Raw genomic sequence first — 7,097 nt, 5'->3', positions numbered from 1 at the left:
TAACGTGTAGCATTGTTTTAGCTTGATTTGTTCTACTTATAATAAAAATTATCAAACTTAATAATTTATAAGTATTAGCATATAGAGTTTTTTCAAATATATTTACATACTACTAATTTATTATTTATATATTCCATATTTCACGTAATCACGCGACATTTCTATCTATACATTTCTTTCACTCTATTTTCACTGCACTTGTCCGAATGACTAATAACTTTTGTCTTTCTACTGCTTTCCTTTTATCTTTTTTCAAATTCATCCAAAATTTCGAAAATAGCTCTATTACGTCTACTCTCACTTTTTTATATTGTAATTTTTAATAAATTTTGTGTGTGTGTGTGTGTGTGTGTGTATGTGTGTGTGTGTGTGTGTATATATATATATACACACATATATATATATATATATATATATACACACACAGTATATTATTTGACAGCATTAGTGAAGAGTATTTTAAGATTATTTTGTAAAAGAACTATTCATAGACCATAATTTTTTCTTGAAAATCGTGTTTATGAAAAAGTTTACAATAAAGTTAAAAATATTATGTATAATCTCACATATAAATACATGCATTGAAGTTGTATTAATAAATTTCGGGATATTAATAAATTGGGGATACATCTTTTATATATATAAATGCTGTTGCAGCAAAAGAGATATGCAAAAACATTGAAAACGCCATACTTTGAAATCCGGTATATAAGTTTAATTTATTATGTTTTTCTTGCTTTTTTTAACTCAATATTATTTTTTAAAAGCTTTCGTTTTTTTGCTTCTTCTTTGATGACGATTTTCAGAAGTAATTCATCAATGACCAATTTCATCCACGTTACAGTTTCTTCGTATTTAATTTGGACTTCAATGAGTTTATCGTCCATATCATCATCCAAAACTAAATAATTTAAAGAATATTAGTCAGGACATCTACATTTATATATATAAGATAGATAAAAGATTATTAATTATTACTTTTCTTATATTCTTCAATACTTTTAAAATCTTCCATTTCGAGAACGTTAAATATATACGTTAAATATAACGTTAAATATATCTTTAAAAAAGATATATCACAGAAGATTACTAAAATGAGATTGTGAAATTATCAGTTTATACAGTCTTTTTTAACATATTATGTAAATATAGCTACATACTAAATCGATCGATAATAATCCGTGCGCGATTCGCGGTGACGTCATGCACGTTGAACGTAGTACACTACACTTATATGACAGCCATGTCATCATACCAACATAGTCCATACTAATTTTTCTTTATCTGGCTTGGTTGACAAAAATATACGATATGAATACAAAATACTACGTTCAACGTGCATGACGTCACCGCGAATCGCGCACGGATTATTATCGATCGATTTAGTATGTAGCTATATTTACATAATATGTAGCTATATTTACATAATATTTTTAACTTTATTGTAAACTTTTTCATAAACACGATTTTCAAGAAAAAATTATGGTCTATGAATAGTTCTTTTACAAAATAATCTTAAAATACTCTTCACTAATGCTGTCAAATAATATACTGTGTGTGTATATATATATATATATATATATATATATATATATATATATATATGTGTGTATATATATATACACACACACACACATACACACACACACACACACACACACACACACACACACAAAATTTATTAAAAATCACAATATAAAAAATGGGAGAACCCATTTAGGGGTTGAATTTCTAAAACAAATCCAAAATTTCTTAACAAATCCATAAAAGTATATGTTACTTATTCATATACTTTTGATAAAAAATTCTTTCTTATTCATATATTTTTGATAACATATACTTTTGATAAAAATTTTTGATAAAAATTATCTCATCAAGCCTAAAAGATATTAACGAATCCATGAAAACACATACTCATAAAACATATACTCATAAATGTCACGAAGTTTCAAGTTAATCAGCTTAAATAGAATGTCTGTATGTATGTATGTATGTATGTATGTTTTTTATACATTCTTGAACTATTCGTAAAAAAATGTATGTGCCAAAACATTTTTTTAAAAGAAATGGGTAACCCCTGTAATATTAACTATTTTTAATAATTCACCCATCTCTTTCTAAGGGGAAAAAAATGTCTGTATGTATGTATGTGCACAATTTACTAAAAAATCCATAACTTCAAAACTAATCAACCGAATTTAAATTTTAAATATATGAAATAGGGGTAGAAAAGACTGAGTAATTTAATAGAATTATTAAAAATTGTTAATATTAAGGGGGTTACCGATTTCTTTTAAAAAAATGTACGTGCCAAAACATTTTTTTAAAAGAAATGGGTAACCCCTGTAATATTAACTATTTTTAATAATTCTATTAAATTACTCAGTCTTTTCTACCCCTATTTCATATATTTAAAATTTAAATTCGGTTGATTAGTTTTGAAGTTATGGATTTTTTAGTAAATTGTGCACATACATACATACATACAGACATTTTTTTTTGGGCAATATTTTGACGTTTTTTACAACAATCTGAAGATATTAACGTCAAAAACTATAAAACCAATCTTTTCTTTAGTTTTTTCTACCCCTATTTCATATATAATTAATTTAAATTTGGTTGATTAAACCCAAGATTAATACGCAATCAAAAGTTAATATACGAATTTACGAAAACAAAGCTTCCTCTATGAGGAAGCAAAAGAGAGACAGAAACAAGGGGGCGGAGGAGAGAGAAAACAAACGAATATAAAATTCAGAAATATTTGATATCTCTGCGCGTCGAAAAAACTAATGGAACGTCGCTTAACGTGTTATTTGTACATTTTGTGCTAAATTCGACGGCGTGTCTCGCTTTTGTTCTCAATCATGCCGGCGTATCGGTGGGAACAAAAATTAAAATATAAATTTATAATAAATAAAATAAAAAAAAAGAAAGAAAAGATCGCAATACCGTAACAAATAAAACACACTCCGCGCATAACAAACATAACGCCCGTTGGACGAATCAAAAAATCTTATTCTAATAGCGTCTACCCTATAAAATTATCTCAAAAAGAAAATGAATACAAGTTCAACAGCGTAGGCACTTTCTCTCGACCTATTTGAACTTTGTTGGCGAGAATTCTCGTTGCTCCACAGATCATCTTCAACGTCACGTTGTTGGTTCGACCGCTACAAACGTCTTTGGCAACCTCAAGAGTGGAGTCCGTAATATTCCTACATCCAAAGAGATCCAACAATTGTAATTCAGGCGAGGATCGGATGAGCGTTGTAATGGCCCGATCGCTAAATAGACATCTTCGGCACTCAAATTCTTTTAAGCCACGCACGTTTTCCAAGCCATCGTCGGTAAGTAGACGCGTATAACTGACGACTAATTTCTCGAGTCTTACCAACGAGGCGATAGCCGTTAATCCGACATCGGTCACGTAGTAGCAACCTGTTGGATATAAAAGAATAATTTTAAAATAGGATAATGAAAGTGGCAAATATACATATATATGTATACACACACACACACACACACACACACACACACACACACACACACACACACACACACAGCACGCACGCCACGCACGCACGCACGCACGCACGCACGCACGCACGCACGCACGCACGCACACGCGCACACGCACACGCACACGCACACGCACGCACACGCACACGCACACGCACGCACGCACACGCACACGCACACGCACACGCACACGCACACGCACACGCACACGCACACGCACACGCACACGCACACACGCACACGCACACGCACACGCACACGCACACGCACACGCACACGCACACGCACACGCACACGCACACGCACACGCACACGCACACGCACACGCACACGCACACACACTTGTAATTTACCCGTAATGTCTACGTTGGTAAGCTGCTGACAATGTTGTACCAAATCGATGAGGAAATGGTCCGATACCTTAGGATTGTGCGTGATTTTTAAAACTTGCAGATCGACAAGGTGATTCAAATGCGACATATCCGTCGTTTGTGCGAAAGGAAAGTCACCGTTGAGCTCCAATGTTGTGAGACATTTGCAATGCTGACCGACAACTTGAAACGTGCCTTCAGCTATACGGTGACATTTCCTTATCGCTAGATGTTTCAAATTTTCGAGATTCTTCAGTGCCTGTAACATCAGAGACGACGTGACAATATCACGAATGTGTATCACCGATCGAAAAGTTAAAAGTGAAAAGAGTGAACAACAATCTATATTTTTACCGTTGAAAGGTGAGTGTTCCCAAGACTGTAGCAACGGTCCAATATAATTGTACGCATAGTTTGCGCTGGCAAGCGCGACAAGCATTTGCCCGAAATGCTGTTTCCCGTTATCGCGAGATATTGAAACTTTTCATTGAGCGCAAACAGACGCTTCAACTCGCTGTCGCATTTGGACGTAAGTGATCCTAAACGAAGCTCGGTTATGTTTCTGCAACGTTTTACTAACGCACGTATATCCGACGCGGAAACTGTAAGCGCGGTAACGTCGATATTCCTTAGATTAGGACAAAGTTGCCCGATAACGGTCAACGTGCAGTCTTCGGTCAGAGAATTATTCGGGTCACTTAGGTCTATTCGCGTTAAGAATTTGCCACATTTGAGCAATATTTTGCGAAGTACAACCGTAGGGATGGTATGGGTGTACGCGATACCCCACGTAGATGGCGAGAGATCCAACGTCTTGGTGGTATGCCACGAATGTTTGATTACGTGTCTCCAGCGCTTGCAAACTGTAAATTAATATAGTAGGGGGATAATGTACGAAGTCGCGATATGTAAAAAAATGTTCGACGCACCATGCGTTTGAATAAGATCTGTGTATTATACTCGTCTATCTTTATGCGGACTCTGTCTACGATTGGCAAAAACTGGAAGATATGTTTCAAGCAATGGTCATTCAGCATATGGATTGATACATTTTCGGTGTCGTTCGGCAGATGATAATTGTGAACGTATTGTTCCGTGCTGAGGTTTGTTTTGCCAGTTTCGATCGAGTCCCCATTTCCCATCGCGTACATGAATGTCTGCTCCGTACTGTCCGGTTGATACCAAGAATATGCGGGCCTCACCGTTAAATGTCTGTCGTGCAACGTTATACTCCCGTCTCGCATCGCTCTGCGACAAACAATTGGGCTTACGAACAACCGTATCTCGTTGCGGTCAGTAATTCGAGTAGCGTATATAGCCGTAGCCTCCTAAATTGAAACTTACGTCGCTGCATCTGCCGCTTTGGTAAACGTGACGAACGCACAGTTATTTAGCCCTTGATTTCGGTAAACAAACGGCAAGCGTGGACGTGTCCGTACGTCGAAAAGCACGTGCGTAAATGGTTCTTATTTGTCTGGAATAAATAATGTTTGTCAGACAAACAGAGAGATGGACGCGCCGGATAGTCGCCGGACAAATGTAATGGAATTATATATATATATATATGAGATTTGTGGCATAAAAATTGAGAGAAACAAAGACGAGAGATACAAACCTCCCGAGCCAAATTGCTGACGAATAATTTTCGTATCGGTACGCCGTCAATCATTTCCGAACGTAGGCAATCTGAGCGAAAGGACATCAGAGAGATGAGACACAGTAGAGTAGAAGACAGACACGTGATTCAGCCGTCAAGTTTTCGTTCGAGATGCGCAAAACGAATATAAATATATTGATGCAAACGTAATCACAGGCAGCTTATCGTCCGATACCGTTACGCTTTCGGCACAATCCAATTTCGAATTATCGTCCATCGTGTTGGTGATATAATATTTCTATCTCGCCAAAAGCCTTGTTTCTTCACTTGGATGCAGGATGATTTTATTCGCTTCTATATGCTTCTTCGCGCACCGAGTCGCACGAGATTCCGAACGTGGTCACGTGTTACGCGCAAAGTATAAAATTCAATCCTCGTGGGTCCCCCACCCTCCTTAAGGCAGTCGCGCAACAAACGCGTGGCATAGGCTGCATAAGCGTAGGCGTGTAAGACCGCTCGACCGACGAGCATGTTACGTCGAATCAATACGGCGACTTTATGCCGGATGCTCATTGGTTTAGCGGTCTTACGTTACGCTAATGCTACGAGCTACGCACGTTTGTGTGCGCGCGATTGGCCTTTAGATATCTTCCCGTAAACGAGGGGAAACGCCGCGTGCGACAGAGTGGTGCGTGGACCAATCGTAAGGCTGCCGCGAATCGCCTGCGGCGAATTGAAAATTTGTGATTGGTCAACGCGCACGCTCTGCCGCATGCGGCGTGTTTTCCCGCGTCTATGGAGTCTCGGCGGAAGACTGATAAATTCTTATGCAAACTTGTCGAATGAATACAAATAATAATATAATAATAAAGTTACCGTGGAAAAACACCGAATATATATGATTTGTTACGAGTAAAAATACGATCAAATTAATCGCAACGTTATAATAACGTTGGTCTTGAAAAATTTATAAATGTTGTCGTACGCGAACGTTCTTTCGACGCGTACTTGGAAATTAAGTTGAAATAAATCAAGTTGCCTCGCGCAACTACGTGCGCGATCTGCGGTACGCGATGTAAATAAAAGTGTGGGCGCGCACACTTTTGTCCGCGCGATGTAAAACATGCGACTGTTTCGTAGTAAAATTGGCGAGTACTTTGTCGAAATTGAAATTTCTTTCGACAGACTTGTGCGTTTTGTATAAAAACGGTTCGTCGCTTGACGAATGTATATACGCGCGCGATATGTACGATAGAAATTATACGCGTGCGTTTTTGTCCAAAATTTAACGTCTGACTTTGAAACGTAACGTTTTGTTCGTCTACGTTGATATTTCTTTCGACAGACCACTTTTCTATAACTTTATCTAATTCGATTAAATTTGACGAGACTGCAAAAGCGTGTTTAAATTTCACGAGCTTAAGCCTATTTCTACTATAAATTTAACACAAGCTTCCCTTATAGAAATTAAATACCGTAAGTGATTCATTGGCTATAGTAATTAATCACTTAAAAGCACTATTAAAAGCACTGTTAATAGTGCTTTTAAATAATAATAGCGATTGACGCTGCGTACGCCGTGTCTGTCTGTCTGTCTCTCTCTCTCT

At 37.0% G+C, this 7,097-nt stretch overlaps 1 pseudogene; it reads right to left on the bottom strand.

Annotated features, from left to right (window-relative positions):
• Positions 1-2,704: 2,704 nt before the first annotated feature.
• LOC139824491 (putative RNA-binding protein EEED8.10) lies at positions 2,705-5,595 on the bottom strand (annotated as a pseudogene).
• Positions 5,596-7,097: the final 1,502 nt, after the last annotated feature.

The sequence above is a fragment of the Temnothorax longispinosus genome, unplaced genomic scaffold, assembly GCF_030848805.1.
Source record: "Temnothorax longispinosus isolate EJ_2023e unplaced genomic scaffold, Tlon_JGU_v1 HiC_scaffold_40, whole genome shotgun sequence".
In the NCBI taxonomy this organism is placed as follows: Eukaryota; Metazoa; Arthropoda; class Insecta; order Hymenoptera; family Formicidae; genus Temnothorax; species Temnothorax longispinosus.
The sequence above is the reverse complement of the archived record's forward strand: the minus strand, read 5'-3'. Positions and strand labels throughout refer to the sequence as shown.